The sequence below is a fragment of the Plecotus auritus genome (genome assembly GCF_963455305.1).
Source record: "Plecotus auritus genome assembly, chromosome: 9".
NCBI classification, from domain to species: Eukaryota; Metazoa; Chordata; class Mammalia; order Chiroptera; family Vespertilionidae; genus Plecotus; species Plecotus auritus.
In genome coordinates this window covers 72,373,224-72,401,072 of record NC_137783.1, presented here as the reverse complement: position 1 = coordinate 72,401,072, position 27,849 = coordinate 72,373,224, and positions in this window count along the sequence as shown.

Genomic DNA, 27,849 nt, shown 5'->3' with positions numbered 1-27,849 from the left:
CCTCAGCCAACAAGGGCAGGTCAGGCTGAGAAGTGATGGAGGTCACAGGTCGCCGACCCAGAGTGAGAGATCTGGAAGGGCCCTGCGAGGCTGTCCCATCAGACTTCACTCTGCAGATGAGGGAGGTGAGGCTCAGGGAGATTTCAAGGTCATGAGATTTCAGGCCAGTGGCCTTCATATTTGGCCGCACCCTCTCCTGGGATGACACAGTGGCTTCCAAGGAGCCCTGAGTTGGCTGCAGGCTGAGGCCAGTGGCTCCAGCTGGAGACTGCTCCACTCCTTGCAGATCTGGGGCCCAGCTTCCCAGAGGCCTGACTTCCGGAGCCCTTGTCCAGACAGGTTGCTATTCTAGCTGATGTGAGCTTATGACCTGCCAGGCCTTCTTGGGGAAACCTCTGGAAACCAACTCCTCCAAAACATTCTTGTGAGCAGCAATCCCAGAGGGAGAATGTGTACAAGAAAACGGAGGCCAGCTTCTGCTTTCCTTCCAAGTGAACCCTCTGTTTGTTGCTCATAGGCCTTCGCTCCACTAGGGCGGAGCAGTGCGCCTCTCCAGGAGGCGTGTGAAAGGGCAAAAGAAGGCCCGAAATGCCTGAACTCAGGACACCAGGCAGGGCCAAGTTCAGTTTCCTTTCCTCCTGCCAACTTGCTAAGGACAGAGATGGCCTCGGGCAGACACCAAATGGGTTTGGAGAGTGATGTCATGAGGCTCGCAGATACCAGGCCACTCTGCAGAAACTGCCTGGCCGCTGCTCTGGGAGTCGTGTTGGAAAGAATTATAACTTTTGACAATGGACATCTCATCTTGCACAGATGCGTCCTTCATAGAATCTGCCAGCAAGATTACAGAGGCATCACAGTGTAATGGGAAGAGGAGTCAATAATTCTGGGGTTATTGATTGTAACCAGACCCATTCTTCTTTTTTAATTTATATTTTATCCACCTTTTTTAACCTTTTTTTTTAAAAAACTCATCCTCACAATGGCACTGCTGGATCAAATGCAGTTGATTACATTTTTTAAAATGATAGGAGTAATTTGCTGCCCTTAGGAGAGGCGAGGACAAGGCAATGTGTGGCTAGAGAGGAGGAAATTGCAGGCAGGGGTGAGGTAGAAATGAGGCAGGAAGGCATGACAGGGAGGGCACAGAGCAAAGCAGGGGGAGCTTGGGGAGGACACCCCATTGACCCTGTGATCCCTGATGCTGAGATCTAATGAAGACTCCATCTGAGATGCAGATGTCCTGCAACCCTACTGGGTCTTAGTGCATCCCAGAGGATATCTTCTCATCATCCTCCCCCTCACCCCAGGAGGTCATTCCTGATAAGGCAGGTGCAGATAACAGTGGGTGAGGGCAGGTGGAATGTGCACACAACTATGCACTCGCGTGAGCACCCACAGTGTAGGGTGTGTACATACGGATGCAGCAGGTAAGTGGAAATATGTTTTTAATTGTTGGATTGGACCATGTAGACTGAGCTAGTAGAAGCTTATAAACTCTTAAAAAACCAATTATATGTTTTTGGTGTCCCTAATCTCCCTTTTGTCTAGCCCACTGTGTGGTGTAGCATGAGAAAACCAATGCAGAATAATTGTCGGTGAGTTAAATGATCATCTGAATATTCTCTCCTTGTGAAGTGTCCAGGGACTTCTCTAGTCACCAACACAGGCGCAGTGTGAGTTTCTGATTCAATTTCTAAATTGTCCTTTGACTGAACTTCCATTGGCCTCTCTTCCAGTTGATGAGAAAGCCAGACTCTGCTTTCATTGATCGTAACTAGGTCCAGAACACCACGTTCAGAGGGTGCTTACAGCCTGCCTGGTCCAAAATCTCTCATTTTCCAGAAGAGGAAGCCAGGTCCCAGGGAGACTAAAATCACCCGTGTCAAGGCCAGCAATTGGTTTGGGTTAAAATCAAGAGCACATCAGTGCACTCTCCCCATGCAAAATGTCTCTCTTTTCCCTCTTTCTTTTATTCGATGGGTAATAGCAGGTCCTGATCACATATGTCTCTCCCCAACCCTGAACTTGCCCAACTGAGTTACAGAAAGCTCTTCCTCCTCTCTGCTATTGGCTTTCAGGTGAGCTTGACAGTATCAGGAGCTGGAAGACAGCATAAGAGGCAGAAACAGAGCTGGATGTAGTGTCCTTGTTGCCCGTTGACTCAGTTTGTATAGTTCTAGGCACTTTGTCTAGGCCGGGCTGGTGCTGACATTCTATGAGGGTGAGGTTTTGAGGTCAAGTAAAGAGAGAAAGAAGAAAGATCTTCGTCCCTTTGCTTTTATAGGTGGGCAGAAATACTTCACAACAATTCTGGGTTGTGTTTCCACATCTAAGAAGTGAGGAGATTTGGGAATGAAGAACGAGAAAGGGGAATCTTTATTGCTTTTGTACTCTAAGACTTGAGGTACTATGAGACCAAGAAGACTCGTAAGGATGATCGTGATCTATGGTTGACCTTGACCTTGACCTCTTATCTGTGCCTTCCACAGCCCCCTGCTGCCAAATGGTCTGGCTATTAGCCAGAGACTCTTTTTTCTTTATCCCTGTTCTCTCTGCGATGATAACTTTCACTTTAATGAAGACACGAGCCTCTGAGTCAAAACACCTGAGATTGAAACTTAACTCTTAGACTTGATCTCTACGTGATCTTGGGCAAGTCACTTAATGTCTTTCGATGTGTGAAGCAAGGGTCAAAGTGCTGAGTCACCACACTTTACTGGAGCGTTGAGGACCAACACTGATAGTTTGAATAATAACAGGGCATAAATTGAAATGTGGCACATCCATATATGAGCTTTAAAAAGGTAATCTATTTTAGGACAATTTTAAATTTACAGAAAAATATGTTCCAGAGAGTTCCCATATAACCCACACCTAGTTGTTCTATCATTAGGATCTTACATTAGTATGGTACATTTGTTACAACTAATGGACCAGTGTTGATGAATGATTATTATTAAGTCCATGGCTTATTTTGATTTCCTTCTTTCACCTAATGTCCTTCTGTGCCAGGGTCCCTCCGGGTTATACTACAGGTAGCTGTGATGTCTCTTCAGGCTCCACTTGGCTGTGGCTTCCTCAAACTTACTTTATTTATTATGACTTTGACGGTTATGAGGAGGGCTGCTCAGACATTTTGTCAAATAACCTTCAAATGTGATTTGCCTGATGCATTGCTCAGGATCAGACTGGGGTCTGGGTGTGGGGAAGCGACAGCCATATTTCTCTTGGCACATCAAGGGTATAGCACATCCAAGCCTTTCATGACATGTAGTGATGTTATTTTAGGGTTGCACTTTGATACTAAGAAAGGCTGTGGACCGCCCCCACCCTCCCCATTTTAGAACCCTCCCCTGTGTCTGGGTCACAGTGGCCCCTTCCTGGTCCTGGAATAAGAGTCCTGATGGGTTTTCTTTGAAATATAAGAGACTTTTCCCCTCCAGTCCACTGAGTCTGCCTTCCTGGTCATGGGACCTGAGGGTGTGAGCTGTTAGTGACAGACATTACCTATGCAAATGAAGGGAGATGGTTGGGGGAGGGGTCCATGTGCCTTTTGAGTGGTCAGTAATAAATCATGTTGCTGTGGTCATTAACCATCTTAACTGAGGTGCCCCAGAACCAACTCCTGAGAGCCCCTGGGTTCCTGGCTTGTTTACATCAGCAGCCCATTTCCCAGGAGATTCTGGCCCTGCGAGGGGTTAATTCTCTTCAACTCTTACAGTGTGGTGTGAAGAGGATGGAACTCTCTGTTTGGCTTGCTGACTCCTGTATAGTTTTGAGGCAGTGACTGACCCTCTCCTGCCTTGGGTCTTCTTCTGGACACTGTAAGTAAGGACCCCTAGGGGCCCACCTCCTCCCCCATGTGGTTGGGACAATGGTGGAGCACATGCCAGCTCGAGGCTGGACCGCCCCACTCGGAATCGACCTGCTTTTCACTTGTGGGACGTGTGTGAGACGCTGAGATTTCTGCCCCAGGAAAGACTGAAGAGGATGAAGACAGGGGCGAATAAAAGCAGGTATGCTGGTGGGTGCAAGGCATGTTTACGGCCACACAAGTCCTGGTCCTTGCTTTGGTCACAGTGGAGGGAGCTTGCAGTTGACAGGATACGGAGTAAAAGGGCTTTGTAATTAACAAACACTCTGATTTTCCGTAAAAGCTACACCTTTCCACACCGAGGTGTAGGGGAGGTGGCTCTGAAGCACCCTCCCAACCTTCAAGGCAAGTGACGTCCTTTGTAGTTTCTTCTCCTGAACATTAAAGTGTCCCGGCCTCAGGAGCCCGCAGCACCAAAGCCCTTCTCAGTCCCGCTCACCCAGATGGTGAGGGCGCGGAGGTGCCTCCCAGGGGCCTGCCTGGGATGGATCTTACTCCTTTGAAACTAGTCCTCAGAACACCAAGTGACTGAGGCTGTAATCAATCAGAATTCTCCAATCTGAGTTCTGAATCCATTAGCAAATAAACAGGAATCAGACAGGGATCATATATCTATCTTGTGGGTAGTAAAGTTGTATAGGAAATAAGATTTGCCTGAGGCTTCATGAGGTTTGGGACATGGGCTTTCCTTCCTTCCCTCCCGAATTGAAATTTCCTACTCGGTCATAGCAGAGAAGTTGAGCGAATGCTGGCCTGCCCTGGTGAGCTTACTGCAGAGAAGAAAAACATCCTTGTGGTCTGTATGGAGCCATGAAAAAGAGTGAGAAGTCATGCGAGTGAGTGAGCGTGTACATGTCACGGAGTGGATCAAAGCCATACCAGCTCCACAGTGCATTGCTGCTAAGGCCCTATGGCAGATATACACTGGCTGCGGGCGGGGGTATGCTTCCACCCCTTCAGGTTCATGCCCTGTGTAATCGCCTCCCCTGAAGAATGAGTAGGGCCCTGGCTGGTTTGGCTCAGTGGAAAGAGCATTGGCCTGCAGACTGAAGGGTCCCAGGTTTGATTCCTGTCAAGGGCACGTGCCTGGGTTGTGGGCTCGATCCCCAGTAGGGGGCATGCAGGAGGCAGCCGATGAATGAATCGCTCTCATCATTGATGTTTCTATCTTTCTCTTCCTCTCCCTTCCTCTCTGAAATCAATAAAAATATATATTTTTTAAAAAGTGAGTAGGACCTGTTCTATTCCAGCCAATAGAATATGACAAAGGTGAAGGAATTTTGTAGATGTAATTAAGGTTATGAATCAGTGGATTTGAAGTTAATCAAAAGGGAGATTACCCAAGGTGGGCCTGACTTCATCAGGTAAAGGCTCTTAAAGAAGGGATGGGGCTGTCCTCTGAGAGAGATTTCCCTTGTTGGCTGGCTGGAATAAGCCACCATGTTGAAAGAAGGCCACGTGGCAAGAAAGGAGGGTGGCGTCCTTGGAATGTGGAAAGCCTCCAGGTGACATCAGCAAAAAGTCAGGTCCTCAGTCCTACAGCCAAGGACTTGAGTTCAACCTGAATAAGCTAGGAGGCAGATTAATCCCCAGGTGAGCTCCCAGATAAGAACTCAGCCCAGCCAACACCTTGATTACTGCCCTATGAGACCACGAGCAGAGGATTCTTTAAGCTGTGTCTCCTGACAAACAGAAATTTGTGAAATAACAAATGCCCATCGTTTTAGGTCACTAAGTTTCTGATGATTTGTTATGCAACAATAGAAAATTAATACTGTCCTCTAGCAGAGAAATGAGAGAGGGCAAGAGTAATGGTGACGACAGCAGAGGTAGTTTCTGTGCAGGAAGTAGTTCTTACTTTATGGATCTGAACAGTGTGGGAAGAGTGAGAAAATGTCCTTCCTATAATGACGCAAAGGAGTCTCTATTGTCCCTCAAGGCATTCTGACTATTTCTTTTTTGAATTGCATTTTTTGAAAAAGGAGAAGCTGATTGGAAATCAGAGACAAGCCACATTAGTGTCTGCAACTTATATAGAGGTTCCATCAACTCTTATGGTTGAGAATCCTTTTCCCTCAGCTTTTAATTTTCTAATTTCTTCCTTCTGTTCAATGAGATGTTTCAACTACCCTTCCAAAAAATCCTTTCTCCTGCTTTTAAAATAAATTTCTCTTAACCTAGCCAGAGTGTATTGCTAACCAAGAGAATTTTAATACCTAGTAAAACTTCCCACTAGCCTAATTGCTCCAGATTGGCCCCATCAAAGTGCCCATCCCCAGGATTTCTCTTCTGGAACAAGAACTTCAGGTTCTTCTCTGGTCTCTTTGGTCCACTAATCTCCCTGCCCTCCTGCTCTCCCTGTTGCTGATGATTTCACAGAGATTGTTGCCTGTCTGGTCCTGACATTTTTAGGTGGAAGCTGCTGCCAAAGATGACCCCGAAGCTGGCTCTGGAGAGAAGAATACCTGTTCTTCCTTTGGCTCCTCCTTCTTAAACATGGGGATTAGCCTCCTAATTCTTGTCAGCTCAACTGAGGTTAGACTATGACTGTTAATAAGCCTTTGCTCCCAGCATTTGGCTATTCTTAGGCTCCACGGGCATGAACCCACCTCTAGAGCCCTTTACTGGGTAGATTCCTGTCCAGTTGCTTTCTCTTCTTCCACACAGCATGTTTTTAGGCATATCTCTCCTGAAATTTAGACTTAGAAAAAGAAGAAATTTCCAATCAAATACATAGGGAAATGGTTCGGATAAATAACTCTAAGTGTGCAATGTAAATAGGACACTTGAAGGGCTGTATTTGAAGCAGCAACATGGGAGACCTACTCACTCCACATTTTCCTTGGGAGTTTTGTGTGTGCTTGCTCTAGGGTAGCATTGGTAACTGTTTCTTCTACTGATTTTTCCAAACAAAAGGGTAGTTCCCCCCCAAAAGTTAAATTCCAGTGTCCAGTAACATGAGGTTGGCTATTTGGTAGAGTGGAGAGAACCTTCTATTGGCTGTTAGAGGAATGAATTACAATTCTTTCTCCACCACAGACTGGTCAGATTAGCTTGAGCAGCCATTTAACCTTTCCAGAAAAGTTGTTTAATGTAAGAAGAGATGAACTATATGCTATCTTTAATCTGGGGGTTTTCCTGCTTACCTGGGAGTAAACCAGGATGTGACTGGACAGTGACGCCAGGTACAAGGACACTCAGCTGCTTTGCCAAGCTGTGATGCAGCAGGATCAGCAGCCTCTCATGCCCATTGTGCTGCTGCTGCGTGTGGGCAATAGGTCTGCGTGGGGACTGACATGCCCCACTTGCCCCTCTTATTGTGATGTTTGTGTGGGGTGGGGCCTGCCTCATTGTAGGAGGTGACACCACTTGTCCTGTTCAGCCCACTGACAGAATCATTACTGTTCAGGCAGGGTTGTCTGATGTGCAGAGAAAGGCTGTTGTGGAAGACTTGGCACCTTTGTGCTAGCACCAACCATAGGTGAGTATCCCCTACCCCATTCCAGCCCATCCATTTCTGCATTTGGATTGTGTCTTTGCCATATATTTTATGTTACTAGTGAGTTCTCTCTGCTCTTGGGTTTATCTGGTCTTCCTGTTTCCTTCCTATGTCTGGGGTAGCTGGGCTATGTCCCTTTTCTTCTTTTTCCCACTCTCTAGAACTCTCTGAACACCATTGCCGGCTCCTGGGGCCATTCCACTTAGATCCCTGCTTTCCTAGCTGGTCCTTCTTGCTCTCCTTTATGCTATTCCTCAGGCAGCACTCCCTACCCAGGGGGAGGGCCAACTGTGACAGGGTCAGAAACAGGGGGCTCCACTGTCACTCAGCAGCCTGCCTCCCAGTCCTCCCATCATGGGCAGGGCCCCCTGGTGCCATGTTGGCACAGGTTGGTTTGCAAGGGCTCGCACTCCTCGCCTGCCTGTTCAGCTGTGTTTGCACATGATGTGGCACCAAACAAGCAAATTCTGAGCTCTCAGTGTGTTTGCTTTAGAGTCTGTCAGGGACACTGATATCCAAGAGAGAGCTTTTGCCCGCAACCTCATGCCTTAGCATTCATCCAGGCCATTCAAAGAAAATAGCTAGTAACTGAAGGAAATGAGATGGTGAGCATTTAAGGGACACACTTGCTATTTCCTCCTGTCTGCCAGTGGAAGGGAGAAGCTGAATGCCTACTATGTGTCAAGTGTGTGCTATACTGTTCCTTTTCTACCATTCTCTCTCAGTTATGGTAGCTTCATTCACCCAAGTCATTACTGGAATCTTCAGCTTCATCCCAAACCTCTTCTCTTTCTTTACTCTCCCAATAATTAATCATTTTCTAAGTCTCATTTGTCATCTTCATCATATTATCATAGGGTTGTAGTAATAATTTTTATTTTACAGATGGAGAATGAAGCTCAGAGACAAAAACTCTTGTTGAGGGCACAGAGCAGTCCCCAGCCCATGGCAATTTATTGGTCAATAAACATTCCATGTGCCCTTGAGCCCAGGATGGTGCTACCTGCTAGACAGCAAGCCATGCTCTTTACTCAAGGACCCTGTCGTCCAGTTGGGGGGGGGAGGGTGGGGGAGGGCGGCAGCTTGTAAAGAATCACAGTGATTCTGGGACAGCACAGAGGAGAGGTTGGCTAACTGCTGAGGGAGTCAGGGAAATCTTTGTGGAAAAGATGACTTTTCATCTGAGTCTCAAAGTTTGGGAAAAGTTGGCCAGTCATACTAGAAGGGAAAGGGAACTCTATTAGAGGAACAAACACGGACAAATACATGGACACAAGAAAGAGCTTGTGAAGAAAACAGCCAGATCCTGTCTGGTGATGGCAGGCAGGTGGTGGGGCTGTGGGAAAGACCAGCTGCGGGGTCCCAGCTTCTTCCCAAAGCAGGAGGGAGCTCCTCAAATAGAAATAGGAAAGAGGTATAATCATAACCATGTCCTCAAAAAACAACCACAGGAGCGCAGAGAACTGTGTGTGTGAGAGTGTGAGTGTGAATGAGTATTGTGTGAGAGAGTGTGTGTATGAGAGTACAAGTGCGTGAGAGATAGTACATATGAAAGAGTGTGATTGTGTGAGAGTGTGTGTGTGAGTGTGTAGTGTGAGAGTGTGTGTGTGGGAGTACAAGTGCGTGAGAGATAGTATGTATGAGAGAGTGTGAATGTGTGTGAGAGTGTGTGTGAGTGTGTATGTGTGAGAGTGTGTGTGTGAGAGTACAGGTGCGTGAGAGATAGTATGTATGAGAGAGTGTGAATGTGTGAGAGTTTGAGTGTGTGTGTGAGAGAGAGTGTGTATGTGAGAGTACAAGTGTGTGAGAGATAGTATGTATGAAAGAGTGTGAATGTGTGTGAATGTGTGAGAGTGTGTGTGAGTGTGAGTGTGTGAGAGTACAAGTGTGTGAGAGATAGTATGTATGAGAGAGTGTGAATGTGTGAGAGTGTGTGTGAGTGTGTGTGTGTGAGAGTACAAGTGTGTGTGAGATAGTATGTATGAGAGTGTGACTATGTGTGGGAGTATGAGTATCTGTAAGATAGTGTGTATGAGAGAGTGTGAGTGTGTGAGTGTGTGTGAGATAGTGTTAATAGTGTGTGAATGAGTGTATGAATATATGTGTGTGAGTGTGAGATTGTGTGTAAGATAGTGTATATTAGAGAGTGAGGGTGTGTGTGAGAGTCTGTGTATGAGTGTGAGAGTCTGTGTGTGAGTGTGTGTGAGGTAGTGTGTATGTGTGTGAGAGTGTGTGTGTGTGCGCGTGAGGAAGCACTCAAGCCATGCAAACCAGTGAAGAGGCCTTTACTACATATTAGAGAAACAGTAATGAGGGCCTGGACGACGGCAGCAGCAGAGAAGATGTTGGGGAGTGGGTAGGATTGACCAATACTTGTTAGACAGTGGAATGGACTCAGAGATGAATTCACTGGTCCCGGGAGGTGAGGAAGAGGGAGGTGTTGGGACAACCTGAAGTTTCTAGTTAATAATTTGGGTGAATGATTGTGCCATTAGCTCAGCTAAGGAGAGAGAATAATGAGGCTGCCTTTGGATCCATTGGTGCTGGGGCAGCTGCTGTGGGTGAGCATAATGAGGAGAAGGGCTAGCAGCGCTGTGCTCAGAAGACAAGGGGTCTCCCAGGGCATGGTTGGGCTGAGCTGGTGCACCTGCCAGTGAACCCAGGTGTGGACTGGAGGAGCCCCAAGGCAGCCCTATTCCCAGTTCTCTGGCCATGGTGATGCCCATTCTGCTTGTCACAAGTCAGGCACTGACAGTCTCAATGGTGCTGGCGACTCATCAGTGAGTGGAAAGAGATAATTGACCATCATCTCACCTTGCCTCATCTCACCTTGGCTGATAGAGAGAAGCTTAACTGCTTCATTCCACTATAACTTTATATAATTCTCTATTCCTCACCCCCTAGTTTTTACTTGGAAGTTTATACAAGTGATTGATGATTAGCTATCCTAACTAATAAAAGAGTAATATGCAAATTAACCATCACTCCGCTACACCCACAAGCCACGCCCACCAGCCAATCAGGAGCAGATATGCAAATAAGCCCAACCAAGATGGCTACAGCCACAGAGAGCAGGAGGGAGGCTTGGGTTTCCCCAGCAATGGAGGAAGCCAAGCTTTCCGCCTGCCCTTGCCAGCCTAGGCCTCCATTCAATGCTACAAAGTTTCAATGATAGAAGATACATAAACCCAAACAGAAATGGCGGCAGCCATGGAGCTGGAAAGAGCAGGAGGCTAGGGTTGCCCCCGGCGATGGAGGAAGCCAAGCTTTCCGCACACCCTGGCCGGCCCAGGCCTCGCTTAAGGCTACAAAGTTTTAATTATAGAAGATACATAAATCCCAATAGAAATGGCTGCTGCCACGAGCAAGCAGAAGGCTTGACTCCGCTCCAGGCTACAAAGTTTCAATTGTAGAAGATAAATAAACTCCAGACACCAGGGCCTCCGCTTGGGTTGCCAGGGGGTGTGGCCAGCCTGCAAACCACCACAGGCCCCTCGCCCAGGCCCCCCCACACCCCAAGGGAACCCCCACCCTGATCCGGGACACCCTTCAGGGCAAACCAGCTGGCCCCCACCCATGCACCAGGCCTCTATCCTATCTAATAAAAGAGTAATATGCAGATTGACCATCACTCCAACACACAAGATGGCTGCCCCCATGTGGTCAAAGATCCTGCCCCCATGTGGCCACAGGATGGCCACCACAAGATGGCCAGCAAGGAAGGACAGTTGGGAGGGACCAGGCCTGCAAGGGAGGGCAGTTGGGGGTGATAAAGCCTGCAGGTGAGGGCAGTTAGGGGAAAACAGGCTGGCAGGGGAGCAGTTAGGCATCAATCAGGCTGGCAGGGGAGTGGTTAGGGGGTGATCAGGCTGGCAGGCAGAAGCAGTTAGGGGCAATCAAGAAGGCAGGCAGGCGAGCAGTTGGGAGCCAGCAGTCCTGGATTGTGAGAGGGATGTCCGACTGCCCGTTTAGGCCTGAGCCCACTGGGATCGGGCCTAAACGGGCAGTCGGACATCCCTGGAGGGGTCTCAGATTAGAGAGGGTGCAGGCTGGGCTGAGGGACACACACCCTCATGCCCAAATTTCGTGCACTGGGCCTCTAGTCAAATATAAAAAAAGAAACTAAAATATCACTGGACAGTTTAACAGCCTTTAAAATATAACAGTCTCTCTGGCTGGACATCCATAGTAGCCGGAGAAGCCCAGAGGGTCAAGCTTTAATGAACTGGTGAGAATTAGCAAAGGGAAAGGAAAGTGATCAATGCTCAGAGCTGCTTCACAGTCCACTGACTTGGGGAAGAGACCTTCTCTGTGTGGAGCCCTTGGGGAATGCTCTCAGGCTGAGGGAGCCACTGTGGGGTGGGGGATTGTGGGGGAAGCTGTGCTAGGGAATCGGGGGTCCTGGTCATGAGGCTGCTTGTTCGTGGCCTGGTCCTTGATCACCAGGCTTCGAGGTCTCAGCCCCTCCAACCTTCTGCGTGGGGAAGGCCACCTCCGACTCAGTCCAGAGAACCCAAATGCTGCCCGGGCGATCATTTTGGTTCTTTTGGACTGTTCGAATTGCTTGCCTATCCCCTTACCTCATTCTTGGAAGTGGAGACTAGCTTTGTAGTCCTTTTTGCATATAAACCTCTGAGCTCACGGTGGGACACAGCAGGCAGAAGAGGGGAGGAGCGATTACCTTCTATGCTCCCCAAGTGTGCGCTGAGCATCCTCTGAGGCAGGAACCGGCACACTGTCCCACGTGATTCTGTCTCCAGCCCTAGAGGTAGGAGTTATAATGATGCTCACTTACAGGTGAGGATCCGAGGCTCAGAAGACAGAAGCGGGGTAGGTAGCTGCTGTAACATCTACCTGGTCCCTGCTTCCTGGTCTTCATGCTCCTGTGTGATTCCCTCCCTTGGAATGTGGGCTGGACCAGGTGACTTGCTTCCAACAAACAGAATGTGGTGAGCCTGTTAGAAAGGTGTGTGTCACTTCTGAGATCCGGTTGTAAAAAGACGGTGGCTTCCATTGCGCTCTCTTGCGCTCACTCTGTTGGAAGCCGGCTGCCATGCGGGGAGCTGCCTGTGGTAAGGTCCCCGTGGCCAGGAACTAAGGGAGGCCTCCAGTCAACAGCCCGGGAGGAACCACAGGCCGTCAACAGTACCAGTAAGTCCCACGGTGGAGCCTTGAGGTCCGCAGCCCCAGCTGACTCCTGAGCAGGGCCCAGCTAAGCTGCCTCTAGATTTCGGACCCACAGAAATTGTAAGATAATAAGTGTGTATGGCTTTAATCTACTAAGTGTTGGAGTATTTTTGTTCTACAATAGATGAATAACACAGAATGGCCAAATAGCAGCCAGTTAATAAATGGCAGAGTTTCAGATTCAAACTTGGGACTGCTTTTAAATTACTGTGACCTTTTCATGTACTATATTGGTTTTAAAAAGTGATGGGCATGTGCATGCAACTCCAGAAGAAGCCAGGAGGTAGAGGTGGATTAGGTCTGCAGGGCAGGGCAGCCTGAGCCTTGCAGAGGGCCAGGCCCTCACAAGAACCATGTGTCCCAGGCTCTGTCTTCGCCGGCGGAGCTGGGGTAGAGCTGCAAGCCTGCCCTTCCCCTCAACACCCTTCCCATCATGCAGATCGCACTTGGGAACATCTGCCCAGATGCCCTCCAGTTAATTTACGCATCTTTGCTTCTAACTTTGTTGTACCTTTCGGAGGGAAAGAGAAAAATAAGGTAGTTTCCTGAAGTGTAATTGTTTCGGGCAGTTATTTATGAATGAAAAGAAACATGTCCACAAGGCCCGATTTAGCTAGAAGTCATGGCAGCCAAGGCGCAGGTTGTGGGAGGTAAGCCGGCTGGCAGCTTGCATTTGTCCAGCTCCGGGTCACCTATTAGCAACCTGTGCTCTGGGCCCTGGCTGGGGTGGTCTTTGCACCCTCCCCACCACGGGGTGCGGAGCTCCAAGGGGCAGGAGACGCCCCTTCTCTGACATGGTCCTCCTTACCGAGGCCTATGGTCTGGGAGTTTCCTCCAAGGGTCTGAAGACTCTCTCTCCTGCGCCCCAGGATGCTGCAGGGAAGGCCCGCTGCTCTCTTTGCCGAGCTGTGTGCATGCGTTGCATGTGGAGTCAGTGAGACAGGGCAACTTGCTTTAAGTTTCCTCATGTATAAAATGGGGTGGGAGGTGTAGAACATACCTCGGAGGATTGATAGAAGGATCAAATGTGATCGTGTGCATGGAAACCTGTGCAATATAAAGCACTCTACAAATTGTGCGTGTGCTGCTATGAGTTTGATCAAGTTGGGTTTATGCTCATGGAGGGGACCCAGGGGAACGAAGTGATTTATCTGATGAACTCACTTGACTAGCAATTAGAAAGGTGTGTGTCAGGGATGCTTTCAGCAAAATGCTTTTCAAGAAGGTTTTAACAGAATTCCTGCCCAGCAGCAGTTTAAACTCATGAAGGCATTACTAATTCTTTTACTGGGATGGCCCCACAGCACTGCATTGTCACCAAGGAGGTAGGCCGCAGGATCCGTGGTATGTTGGCTTTTTGTCTGCATGCTCACCCCCTTATTTCATACAATGGCTAACAACTCAAATAGGAAGAAAAAAAGAAGGGACCTCATAAGAAGTATCTTTCCATTTCATCTTGGAAAAAAAAAAAAGACAATTTCCCAGAAGCCCCTGTCCAGAATTGTTCATATGGCTATTTGCATTGTTTGGGGACCCGAGAAAGTAACTATGTCTTTTGACTTTATTTTTTATTATCAGTAGCAGGAAGAGGGCAAGAGAGAAGGGTGTTAGAGATGGCTACGTTAGGTTATCAGTTGGGTCTTCTGCCAGCGTGGGAGGCACATACTTTCAGAGCTAGAAGGGATGTTGAAGATGATCTGGTTTAACCTCATGGAAAGAGATGTGAGGCCAAAGTGCTTATTGCTTGTCCAAAACCACACGCGAAGTGTGCAATACCTACTGTGCTCAGAGGAGGCATAACTAGATTATTTCCATGTTTCACATGGACTGGGGGTAGGGGGGCATTTGAAGAAAACTCCCTTATACGGGACACCTGGAATACTATCTGTAGTTTCTTCCTAAATAGTTACGCGGTTTTCTAGGGCACAGAGGTAAGTTAAATTACAGAGATACAAGGGGGAGTGGAGGGTGTTGGCCACTTAGGGGCTGGCTGTTTGGCAGGTGGCCAAGAAGGGCCAGCATGAGCAAGCTTACCGAGCCCAGAAAACCATGCACTTCTTTAGTAAACAGTTAGAACATGGACATGATGTGAAGGGGCTGAGTGGCCTGCGAGGCTGTGGAGGTTAATTAAGATCTAGAAGCCAATGTTTGGTGTGCCCCAAGCTAGGTCCTGTGCAATTCAATTCAATTCAACTTGACCCAACAAACACGTATTGAGTATGCTTGCTCCAGACATGATAACTATATAAAGATAAATAAATGATGGCTTCCGTCTGAGTGCTCACAAATAGAATGGGCAACAGTATGAACAGCTCAGTCAAACATTATAACGTGCTTACTGGAATAGAGACATAAACAAAAGGCAATGAGGTTTGGTGGACCCAACCAAAGGGGCACTTTCAATCAGCCATTCTGGAGCCCAACGGAACAGCAGAGAGATTTCGATCATGATGCTCTCAAATACTCTAGCATGAAGAGACCAACAGACCACAGAAATCCAGGGTTGTTAAAACAGGAAGTTCAGACAACAGTGTGGAAGGTAAAAGGAGAAAGTCAACCAGGACTGGCCCACTCGAAGAAGACTTCTTGAGGCTATGAACCGTGTGCTGGAACCTGGAAGACTGTATTTCAAAGAAGAACACAGAGCGGGATAAGGGTGGGAACCGAGCCAGGCTAAGTGGTGAAAACATGCATGATACATTTGGAAGTCTTCTTATTATACAAAAGGCCCAGAGACAACCTCTTTTCTACTTCTCTTCAAGATCCCAAACACCAAGCTCCAAAGAGGTTTCTTACAGGGTCATTAGCCTAGGTATTCCTCTTGACCGTTGAGCAAAGGAGCCCGTCCTTTATGTTCCTGAGAGAGGTAGAGCTGTCAGAGCCCCCACAGGGAGGCTCAAATGCTGGAGGTGGTTGGTGGCCCATTTTAACCCTGGTTCTTACTACCCCTCTCCCCTAAAGAATGGATTAAAAAGCAGAGACTTAGTAACTTTGCTAAATATGGGGGAAATGCTGGTGTCATTCAATATGGCAATCCATCTATAAGAATTATTTAAATTCAATGTTCATCTGCTCCTCCATGTTATCTCTAGATTACTCCTTTCAGGGCATCTCAAGATATTGAAAGCTCGTGAAAAATTCCAGATAAAGGTACAGGACGCTGAAGAATCAATGGAATGCACCGAGTGCTCACTAAGTGCCAAGCATTCAATTCAATTTGACCCCACAAACACGTGGTGAGTGTGCTCGCTCTAGGCATGATGCTATATAAAGGTAAATAGGCAACTGTGTGAGCCCCTTCCATGTCTGCTAATCAATCAAGTCACAGGAAGCAGAATTTTATTGCAGGTGGAATTATTTGCATGATTCCTCTTCATTTTGCAAATATGAAACAAAAAATGGTTTTTCCGTGGCTTGGTACATTGTCTTCCCAGTGCTTTACATGCACAGCTCACTTAACAGAGAGAAGGCGGTAATGCTGTGAGCTCCCACCAATTGCAGCATAGAACAGTGCGGGGGCGGTGGGGGGGCAAAATGCAAGAAGCTTTCTGGGAAACACAGCTCTTGATAATGGTGAGGGGGAGACATGACCTTTGGGCCCATTTCAATGACGTCATTCATTTTGCCCAACTCACATCCCTGCCTTTTAACCATTTTGGCATTTTTTACATACGAGCCAAAGCCGTCCTGTCCCCATTAACTCCAGGTAGGCTGTAGCTTGGTAAACCACCCATCACTCATACCCATTTCCTTCCTGGGCAAGTGGCACCACTGACTGAGCTCCTGACTCACTGTCACTGGGGCTGAGGTATGGCTCAGGGAAGTCACCCACGGCAAGGGCGGGTAGGAGCACTCCAGAACGTGGTCTGGTTGTCTTGTGGCCTGTTGGAAAGACGATATCCTCACTCTGCCTTAGGAGAGGCCTCTGCGTGTCACCACCCATCATGCAAACCTGACTCCGATAACGCGCTAAAGCTGCAGCTCGGCCCATCCAGCTGGAGTCTCAGTTGCTCTGTGACTCCACTTAACGTTCAGGTGCCAGCAAGGAGAAAAAGAAATCAATAGCACATTCTCTTCATCATCAATTTTGCTTTTTGCTAAATGAAAATGCCTTCATCCCCTCCCTCCCTGTTCCCTCTGCCCTGGACGATGCTTCCCCCATGCTACAATCTTTACTCTCATCCTGTCAAGTCAGTTGAGCTCATGCAAGGAGCGCCATGCAGGCCAGTGCTCCGAGTGTGCCTCTTTGTACAAAGCACTTGGAAGCATCGCAGAGAATGTCATCTCAACCCCAAAGATTTGCAAGTACAACGGTCCCTGCTCGGCAGCCTTTCCGCTGCTGCAGCAGGGCCCTGAGCATGGTAAGCTCCGTGCAGCTAGTGGCTGTTCTAATTTTTGTAGATGAGGTGTCAATAGCATGTTTATTCCAAACAGCTCTTGGGGCCCCGGAGGCACACCCCAACGCTGTGCCCTATGCCAGGCTGTGGCACCAGGCCTGGCCAGAGGGAATTGGACGGGCAAGGTGGCCCATCTTGAACTCATTCATAGGCTTTGGTTAGACTAGAGGATTTGGCTCCCGCAGCAGCCCCACAGAAGTGACCTTTAGAGCTCTCAATCAGCTCTCACTTACATTGGCTCCAGGGTGGTCCCTAGCTGGGCCTTTACTCACTTGGCAATATTTGGAAAGAAAGAATGAACTAAAGAAAAATCTTCAATAGGGGAAGAGGAACAACTGTTCCGCAGCCTGGAAACTCATTTCCTGAGGGCCAGGGCACATCGCGCCATCGCTGGTCCTCACCGAGTTCCAGGAAGCTCGGCCAGTCACTTAATAAGTCATGGAGGACGTGCGGTTTAATTAACTTGCCCAAAATTCCTCCTTTCCCTTTCTCACTTCTGCTATTAATATTTTTCGATATCTGATAATGCAGTGTAGTTAATTCTTTCTGGCTTTATAATGAACACTGCCATAATGAAAAAGGTTAGCAGTGCTTCAGGCAGCTTTTAATTATCCAGCCGAGCAGGTAAAAGCACTTTATTCTCCTCCTTTTTCCCCCTTACTTAGCAATTAATGGAGGGGCTCAGTGGCACTCACTGTACCTTTTTGTTTTCTAATGGATGATGCTGCACGGAGCAGGGCCCCACTGTACCGCCCGCTACCTGGTGGGAACGTGGGAGCTGCTTGCTGCATCTCAGGGTCCCGCTTGTGTTGGGCGGTGGACGCACTTCTGCGCTGGCTGAGGCTTATGTGATTAACAAACGGCGTTACCTGGAGCTGTTACCAATTCCCTGTCCTGCATTTTTCCGTCTTTGCATCTGCGCCCAGAGACCCCGCGGATGCTTGTACAGACCAGCTGGCCATGTGTTATGGCAGATATTTTGCTGGTTTTTGTCTAATTAGGCCACCTTCCTTCTGTTGCCCCTTAGCAGCAGCCTTGGGGTTGTACTCCTTACTTCACAGGGAGTGGAACTGAGGCCCAAAGAGGTCGTCTGCCCGGCCCGAAGCCCTGCCTTCAGCGCCAGCCATGCCATCTCTGGAAACGAAGAGAGACATCACCAAGCTGATCGCCATACTGCCTCACACGAGGGGAGTTTAAAAGCTGTGTGAGCCCCTTCCACTCTACTAATCAATAAAGTCACAGGAAGCGAATTTTATTGCAGGTGGGATTATTTGCACGGTTCCTCTTCATTTTCCAAATGTGAAACAAAAAAATAGTTTTTCTGTGGCTTGTTAGAAGCTGGCTGCCCCCCAGACAGCATGTGCAGACTCTCCAGAGGGTCTTCTGAGAAGGGAGGGAGAGAGACCCCATGCTCTCTCTGACTGGAAGCTGGGACAGTCTCAGGTGCACAGAACGGCCTTGGGCAAGTCCTCCTGAAGAAAAAGACACTGAGCAGAGGGAGGGAGAGGGGCTGCCTGACGGTGCTCTGGGCTTGGCCTCGAACTCCCGGGCGCCTGGAGCAGCTGGTAGTTACTCCTGCTGGTGACACACTGGGAATGAAGATCGCATCCGAGAATAAACCAGGAGTGACCACAGTAGGGCAGGAGCCCTGCAGATGGTTTAGGATAGTGGTCGGCAAACCGCGGCTCGCGAGCCATATGCGGCTCACAAGCCGCGGTTTGCCGCTCTGTTGATTAATGAGTATGCCGACCACTGTCATATACCACCCTTTACCTCTTTGCACACAATATGCCACAATTGTCTAATCCTCACAGCTTCCAACTACATGGTAACATTTAGTCTAATGCAGTGGTCGGCAAACTCATTAGTCAACAGAGCAGCAAACCGCGGCTCACGAGCTGCATGTGGCTCACGAGCCGCGGTTTGCCGATCACTGATTTAGGATGTGACACTCATCACTTAGGGGTCCTTGTCTAAGTGTCTCTGTCCTACAATATCCTCTTGTTGATAAGCTTTGAGAAAAGGGGAGGGAAAAGGCAAAGTTCATTGCATATTTGCACCAAACACTTGGTGCCTTCTCTCCCCACCAGACCCTGGCTGGTTCAGAGCTCACCAGTGCCATTGTGGCAGCAGGACTGGGCAGGACCTTAGAAGGTCGCTGCTGCCCCATGACATTTTGGTTGCAGTGGTCCCTGGAATGTGATCTTAATTAAGTTGAGGTTAAAATAATTACTTTCTCTCACTGCCAAAGCAAACGTTAGCAGCAGCAACGGTAGTGTCAGATAGACAAGCTGCCTGCAGCAGCAGCGAGAAGCGCCGGGGCCTCGAAATATACCAGGGCCATCGCCGCCTGAGCTGGGGGAGAATTCCAGAAAGCTACTTGCAGCCGGTGCAGGCACCACTGGGATCCCAGGCCCATGGGATTGGTCACAGGTATTGGGATGGGGAGGACACCTGGGCTTATTCGCACAACTGATTCCTATTGTTGCAACTCCCACTTCTCCGCTGATGATTTCACAATCTGGATCCCTAGCCCGTTTCTCTCCCTACAAGTTCAGACTAGCATATCAATGGACACACAGATCTTGTGTTAAGATGTCCTTCCGTGTTAACACCTGGCACCTGCACAGTTAATAGCCATTAACGGTGACCCCCGTGGCAGCCACCACCATAGCCAGGCCGGTGGAGTGACCTCACATTCCAGGTCTCACTGTGCAGGAGAAGGACTGGCCCGGGCTGAGTGTCCCAGGTCCTTGGGCCATCTGAGGGAGGGGCAAGAGTCTGAAGCTAGCTTTTCTGTTAAGTAGTCACGTTGGTGAAATCTGTCAAAATAATTACTTTATACTTGAAAAGCACTTTGAAGTCTTCAAAACAATATCATATTCATTATCACACCCCATTCAAATAACACTTTCCACTGTCAGTCAGGAAAATTCTCCCCATTTTACAGATGAGAAAGCCAAAGCTACAGAAGTGCCCTCCCTCTTTAAGGCACTGCTTCCCCAGTAGAGGTGATTGTGTTGTCCTCCCCCGCCCCCCCCCCCCCCGGGATATTGGAAATGTCTGGAGATATTTTGTTGCCATATCTGAACGGGCGCAGGGCATGCTACTGATATCTAGTGGGTAAAGACTACTAAACATCTTATCACGCACAAGACAGCCCCTAGCCCCATAAGACAGAGAATTATGTGGCCTAAAATGGCAATAGCATGGAGATTGAGAAACCCTGGTCTAATCAGGGCAGACATCTGCCTGGCGGAGAGCTGGTGATTTTAAAAATTGATGTCATACTACTATTCACGATAACATTTGTCATTTGTTGAATATTTGCTGAGTGCTATTCTACCTACTTCACACTCATCATCTCAGTCCGCAAAATCCCCCTGAGTTATTCGACTTGTTTTATTACTCTACTTTGACATGAGGTAAATGAGGCTCAGAGAGGTCAGGGAGTTGCCAGAGGGCACGTGACAGAATTAGTCCTAGAACCTGCGTGGTCCCCCTCGGGCCCCCCTGCCTGCCCCTGGGATGGGCTCCTGCAGCACCGCAGACAGGGACCTGTCCGCCTGGCCTGGCCAGCACCGAGCATAGGCGAGCAGCTGGTTAATGTTCAGATGGCCAGAAGCCTCAGGTCACAGGATCACCATAGAATATGATTTTCAAGAGATAACATGTGTTAACATGGATGTGGAGAACAGGGGACCTTGTGCATCTTGGTGGGAATGTAAATTTTCAGTCACTATGAAAAATGGTATGGAGGTTTCTGATCTGGCAATTCTACTTCTGGGTATATATCTGAAAGTAATAAAATCATTATCTCAAAGAAATATCTGCACCCATGTTCACTGCAGCACTATTTACGATCGCCAAAACATGGAAACAACCCCAGCGTCCATTAATGGGTGAATGCATGAATAATTGTACCCATATGGGATGATGAATGTTCACTGAACTTATCGTGGAAACTATTTTGCATTATATACATATATCAAATCATTATGTTGTACACCTTAGGCTAATACTATGTAATATGTCAATTATATCTTGTTTCTTCTTTGTTCTTTCCAGGCTACAGACTCAAAATTCAGGGAGCCCAAGAGCTTCAACAATTTCTATGTATTGACACATGCTCCCTCTTTCCTCTATATCTATGGCACAATTTCTGACAGGCATACACATCATCCACCCATTTATTCATACACTCACTCAAAATATCTACCAAGGGTTGAAGATATAAAGAGGAAAGAGATATATACAGTCTCTATTCCCAGTTTATTGACAGTCTGCTGGGTCAGCGGAGCCTAAAACTCCTTAGATTGTAATGTGCTTGGTGCAGTAGTAGAGATGCGGCCAAGCCATCAGCCCCTAACCAGCCCCAGGGGGCTGGGAGTCCTGTGGCTGGGAGTACTGTGGCTGGGAGTACTGAAGGTCTGTGGAGATGATAACCGAGTGGAGTCCTAAAGGCTGAGGTGGAATTATATGAATGGAGAAGGGGAGAGGGGGCAACATGAACAGTCTTGAATGCCTAGAGCTCGTGGAAGTACATTTACTGACAGTGTAAGCAGTCCAGTCATTGGAGTGAGAGGCACAAAGCAGGGGGATGAAGATGGACAAGGGCCGAAGCCTGAAAGGGGGTTCATAAATGCCAGGGAGACACCGAGGAGGAGGAAAATGAGTTTTAATTTTCAGATTACAACCCCTGGGAGAAGCCACCTTGTATGGTAGTTTAGACTGTGCTTACAGCCTGCAGAAGACACACTCGAGGGACACAAGGCTGGAAGCAGGGGGATCAGCGGGGAGGTGTTTGTAGGAATCCAGGCCAAGAGCCTAACCCAGCCTTGGAGAATAAGGGGGTGGGGTAAACCTATTTTGGAGGTAAATTGAGCAGAATTAGGCATCTGGATTTGGGAGCTGAGGAAAAGAATGTGATGTTTGGACTTGTTGCATGAGCTATCTATGGAGCATCAAGGTACTAGTAGACCTGTGTGTCCATTGATATACTAGTCTGAACTCGTAGGGAGAGAAATGGGCTGGGGATACAGATTGTGAAGTCATCAGCAGAGAAGTGGGAGTTGCAACAATAGGAATCAGTTGTGAGAATAAGCCCAGGTGTCCTCCCATCCCAATACCTGTGACCAAAGTTCGGGGCAGAAGTACAACCGTAGCAGCTGGAGCCCACCCACCCAGGCGGCAGGAGGCATTGAGAGAAGGCACTGCGGCTTGGCGACCTAGCTTGATGTTCCTACTCCGACGAACACCGCAGTCGGGCTGGTGGGAGGCTGCCTTCCCAGCTCATTATGAAGGGAATGGCTGTTCTTTGGGACACAAGGTCAACTGTCCACCAATTAGACATCTTCACTGGCTTAGACTTGGACTGTTCTTAATCCATGTTCACTGTAGGCCGTGCGCCCTAGGAAAGTACCTGGGATCTAGACTCGTGTGCAGGCCTGAAGGTCATTAGATTTCCCACATCATTCCTCTTTCTACAGTGCCATGGTCTTCCTTAATGGCAAGATATGTCTGCTCATATGGCTGAGAACATGCAAACACAGGCGTCTCCTTCCTCACCCTAACACACGCACATGCTTTAAGTAAGAAAAACATGTCCTTCCGTGTTAACACCTAACTGCATAAAAGAAACCCAGCCTCAGTAATTACCCAGGGCTTCCAGCAGCTTCCTTCCAACCGGTGCTGAAGGCTGGTCACCAGCTTGAATGAACGGACCAGCATCCGTGCGGCAGAGCCTCCTGGGCGGCGTCTGAGACACAGGCCTGGGCGGCAGAGCCGGGGATGAAGTTCACTCACGGGGGCACAGTTCCCAAAGGGCAGAGCTGCCATGTTTTCAGTCACTGGTGAGAATTCTTATTAGCCCATCACCCTGCTCCTGTCCCTCCAGCCCCGTGTGGTGTGTGTTTAAAGGCCCCAATAAGACACAGCATGTTTTAAATATACCTTAATGTGTTGAAAACGCATGAGCCCCCTTCGGGTTTATATATCTTAACCACTGGCCAATTTTGCGAAGTTATAAATAAATGTTACAGGCATCGGCGGCAGCGGCAGAATCAGCTGGGGATATTTAAAAGCCAGTCTGAAGTCTAACCTACCCTAAATCTGACATAGAAAGCACACTGAGAAAAGCAGGTAGAAATATGCAGATGGTTTCCTGGTAATAAAACCAACAGCCTTGACAGATGAAGTGAGATTGAGTGGGAACGGGGCTGGCGGGGGGAGCAGCATGGCTGAATTAACAAATATTTATGTGCAAGTGACGGTGCCGGGCATTGTGGGGATACAGAAGGAAAGGGCCACGGCCCTGACTTTCAAGGGGTTCCTAGACACGGCCACGCAGGTCGGCAGGGACACAGGGCTCAGAAGTTGAGGGGCCACTGCAGAAGGAAGAACTACCAGGGGGCCACACGGGAGCCCCCTTTCCGTGGAGAGGTGGCAACTGAGAAAAACTTTGAAAAATGGGTTGGATTTCAGAGGCAGGGATGGGAAAGGAAGTCGTGGAAAAGCATGAGGAAAAGCGGGGAGATGGGGCGACGAGGGGCATCTCTAGGTACGAAAACAGTCTTGTGGGTGGGGGTGCCAGGTGGATGTAGGGCAGCGTGGAAAATAAGGCTGGAAGGTGGGAGGGGTCAAACTGTGTAAGGCCTTGAATGCTGAGGTGAGGAGTTTTGTACTACTCAGTAGGAAATGAAGAGATAATTCAAAGCTTTCAAGCAGAGAAAGAATAAGGTAAGAGTTACATTTCAAGAGAACACATTTGGCAGCAGGTACACCAAGGAACAGAATGGGGCCCCCCAGGAACTGAGGAGACAGTTGGGGAGCTAGTGAAGGAAAAGGGGAGAGAGGAGGAACTGAGCCAGGGTTTGAGCAGCGGAACGGGAGAGGGAAAGTGCCTCTGAGAGGAGCTAGGAAGCAAGAGGACCACGCAGGAGCACAGGCCTCTGAGGGGATATGACCGTGAGCTCTGGGGGTCGCTATGAGACGGAGCCCATCACCGTCAAAGATGGAGCTGATGTAGTTAGCTCCAGTGATTGGGACCAGGGGCTGAGCCTGGAACAGCAATCAAACTGGAACAAAGGTGAGCTGGCCCGGGGGTGGAGGTGGGGGTGCAGGGTGAGTGGCAAGTTCAGGAGACGTTCCAATGATGAAAAGCCTGCAACTCCAGCAAGAATCTGCATCTAGAGGTAGATATTTGTGAGGCAGGAGAGTAGCTGAGACCAATAAGAAAATGCAGAGCAAGATGCGAAGGGGGCCAAGGGCAATCTGAGCTGTCCTTGGAGGCTCCAGGCCACACAGTTAGAAGCAACAGCGTGTGCCTGAACCTGTTAGTCTGACTGTGAAATTTCTGCTCTTAACCATGACGCCATCTAAAGGGTCCCGAGTTCCCTACAGAGTGCCTGCCACACAGTAGGCTTTCAATAAACAGTAAGTAAATAAATGGATGATTCATGAGTGAGTGATGGACAAATAGATGGATGAGTAGACAAAGGGCGGGTGGATGGATAGATGGTAGAACTAAGGTGTCTGGGAGAAATGAGAGCTCGGGTAAGGGAGAGGGTCGGTGTGAATGTGAGCGGCGCTTCTGAAAGCGAAGTTGACTGGTGTGTTGATCTGTGGTTGGGGAGGGAGAGAATCAGAGTGAAGCCAGATACCGGCTGCACCCTGCTTCCTCTAATCCACAGGTTCTTCCCTGAGGAGCTGCGTCCAGTGGACTGTCGTTACTCGCCGGGGGAGTGTGAGCAGTGATCCAAAGATCCGATGCCGGTTCCCAAACCTGCCTTCACAAGACTTGCTGGTGAGCTCGAGCATCTGCTTCTCCATTGGCTAACACAGTGTGATGCCTGCCACAGCCCGGGGCAGGGTTCTGTCCTCTGCCCTGCGCCCGAGGCCTGGCCCTAGAACAGCTCGCCTGTCCTTGTGCCCCTCAGAGGATTAGCCCTGCATGTAGGTGTTGTACCCCTTGGAGCCAGGACGCCAGCTCCTCTCCACAGTTTCTAGAAGTCAGCCTATTGGGTGCAGGCCTGGAGCTCTGCCTTGGCAGCTGGCCGTCCTGGGGCGGGGAAGTGGCTCCTGGGAGTGGGAGCTGGGCTCAGAGAGAAGCCTGCTTCTCTCCAGGCTTCCTCCATCCACACCCTCCTTCCTCCTGGCAGGCTGCTTCCAGCTCTTGCTCTGACATTAACTTCTAACTCCCAGCAGAGGCTCTGGACCATGGCTGAGCCCTGAGAATGATGAATATGAAGGAAGGGAGAGTGTGCCAGGCAGGGAGCTGCTGAGCTGGTGTGATTGGCAGGCTGGGTGAGCCAGGGCCAGGCTGGGGAGGGGGTTCTCTCAGGGTCAGTGCACCCTAGAGCAGCCCAGGCAAGCTCATTTGCCATCCTTAGGAGCAAGGAGCTGTCACGTGTGTGTACATTCTCCAGGGCCCTGGGCTCCAGGGTCTTAGAAATCTCCTGGCCGCTGAGCATTCCACTGGCCACAATTAACCTGCTCAACACTAGGTCAGCGACTCAGAAAGAATGTTTGCCGATGGCAGTCTACTGGGTGTACTGGTACTGTTGACTCTGGTCCACAGAAAACCAGACATGTCCCTGGTGGCAGAAGAAAGCTAGGAGCAAATTCCACCCACATCACAGAGTCCTGAGGCGGAGTGTGACATTGAGAGGTCACCTGCGCTGTCCACTTGCCTGCAGGCAAGCCTGGACACAAACCAGCCTAGACAGACGAGTCTCTGTTCTCCTTCTCTGCCTTCGGAAACTCCACTTAGAGCAGGACCCGGTGCACACCTTTAGTATCTCACATTCCTCAGCCCGACACAGGGCTTCCTGAGGGCTCCTCTGTGTTCCTCTTGCTCCGGGTGGTTCTTTGGTTTGTGTCTAGTGGAGATGGAACCCACCAGATGAGTGCAGTGGGGTCTGGAGCGGGCTCCTGTGCATGTGTCTTCCAACTCAGGGGTCAGTGACATCCCATTGGTAGCTGGCAACCAGCCAGAGTGAGTTTTTACACCATGGAAATCGGCTCACTGCAAATCAGCCCCTCCCCCAAGAACCAGCTGTACATTTAGCAGCACTCACTGGTCATGTAGAGCAGCACTCCTTCTCGGAACTTGGGTAACAATTATTTTCCGCACATGTCCCTTTAGCGCCTTCTGTTAGCACTTCAGTGCCTTCGGGTGAAGCTTGTTCCCTGATAGGACACTAATTTCCCAGAGCAGAGGCTGTGAGTGCACCGCACCCCACGGCACTTCTTACACAGCAGCTGCACGCCCACTGTGCGCCAGAGGAAGGACACGCATCAAACCAGCAGGCTGATGGCTCCAGGCTCTCACCGCGCTAGTCCTAGTGCAAGGCCACTGTTCGAGTCAGATTTGCCAAACAGCAGACATGTTTCTCTCAGCTGGCTTCAGAGCCATACCATTCCATTCAAGCCGCACTTATGAAACCTCCACTCCACGCTTACCCTGTTCTAGCCCAGGAGAACGGGAGGTCTGTGAGTGGCAATAGCCCATCACTTCTGCTCTCAAATCACTTACAGTTTGATTTGGAAGCTTGCACGTAAGCAGAGAGTAAGAGATCAATATGCAGACTTTGAAGGCTTGTACTTGAGTGATTATGTGTGGTCACATAACAGTGTAACACAGGCTGCCCTAGGGTCAGAGCCCAGCGTCCAAATTCCAGACCACCTCTTCGAAGCTACCTGACCTCGGAGGAGTCGCCTAACCCCTCCCACCCTCCCAGCTTGGCTCAGACTCCTCATCCTGAGGGCAAGATGAAATTCATCTCATAGAGCAGCTATGAGCATCAGTGTATCAATGTTTGCAAAGCACTTCGCACACATCGCCTGGGATATAGCAAGTGTAAAAAACCTAAGAGTTACTATTTTTATCAGTTAGCCTACTGGCCCCTTTTAAAAATGAATACATTGAGGCCCAGAATTGGTGAAAATTTACCAATCAGCAGCCGAGTTAGGGTTCGCAGCAGTAACTAACTTTGTCAGGCTCGGGAAAGGTGCATGTGCAATAACAGATAGATCTCCAAATCCCAATGCCACGGCACGGTGCATGTTGTTGACCGATTGTGCAGAGTCAGACCCAGGCCAGGGGAGTTTGCTCCGTGCTGTAACTGTGACATCTGGAGCCCCCGGCCCCCAGGCCACCAGGCCACCGGGCGGGGCAGACAGAGGCAGAGGAGGTGTGCCAGCCCCTACTGGCCCAGAAAGCCCATTGGTTAAACTAGTTACACCCCCACCCAAGAGCGGCTGGGTGTGCAGGTGGACGGGCGCACGGTGGTTTGGTGGGCACACTGACTATCCAGAGTATGCCCCAAGGTGGCACAGGGCCGAGTGCTTTGTAGCAGGGCAGATACTTTGTGGATAGTCCGTGATTCAGGGCCTGGTGAGGGCCTAGACAAGGGCTGAGCAAAGCAGAGAGGGGCAGAGAAGGAAGGACAAAGGGCTAAACAATATTGTGGAAGGGCCCGGAAGAGGCCAAGACCCAGAAAGACGGGTAGAATCATGAACAGAGGGGAGCCCTCCTGGGATGATGATCCCGATTATCCCCAACCTTGGTCGCCAGAGGTCAGGGTGGAGGTGAAGGAGGACATCGCTGTGACCAGTGGCAGTTCCCAGGGCTCTGCTTCTGCTCCTGCCGCTCTCTCATCTGGAGGAAGTTCTGTGGAGCGCAGCTCCCCTCCTGGTCCCTGGGAAGTGCCACTTGGTAGAAAGGACAATCAGTAATCTTGGCTCCTGACTCCTGTGTGAGCTAAAGCAGCCTCTCTGCCTCTCTGGGTGGCAGTCCTTATTGGTGAAATGATGAGTTCCCTTGGGCCCTTTAAGACCTGACTTTCTAGGGCTCTAGGCCTCTGGCCTCTCATAGCCTTCACTTACAG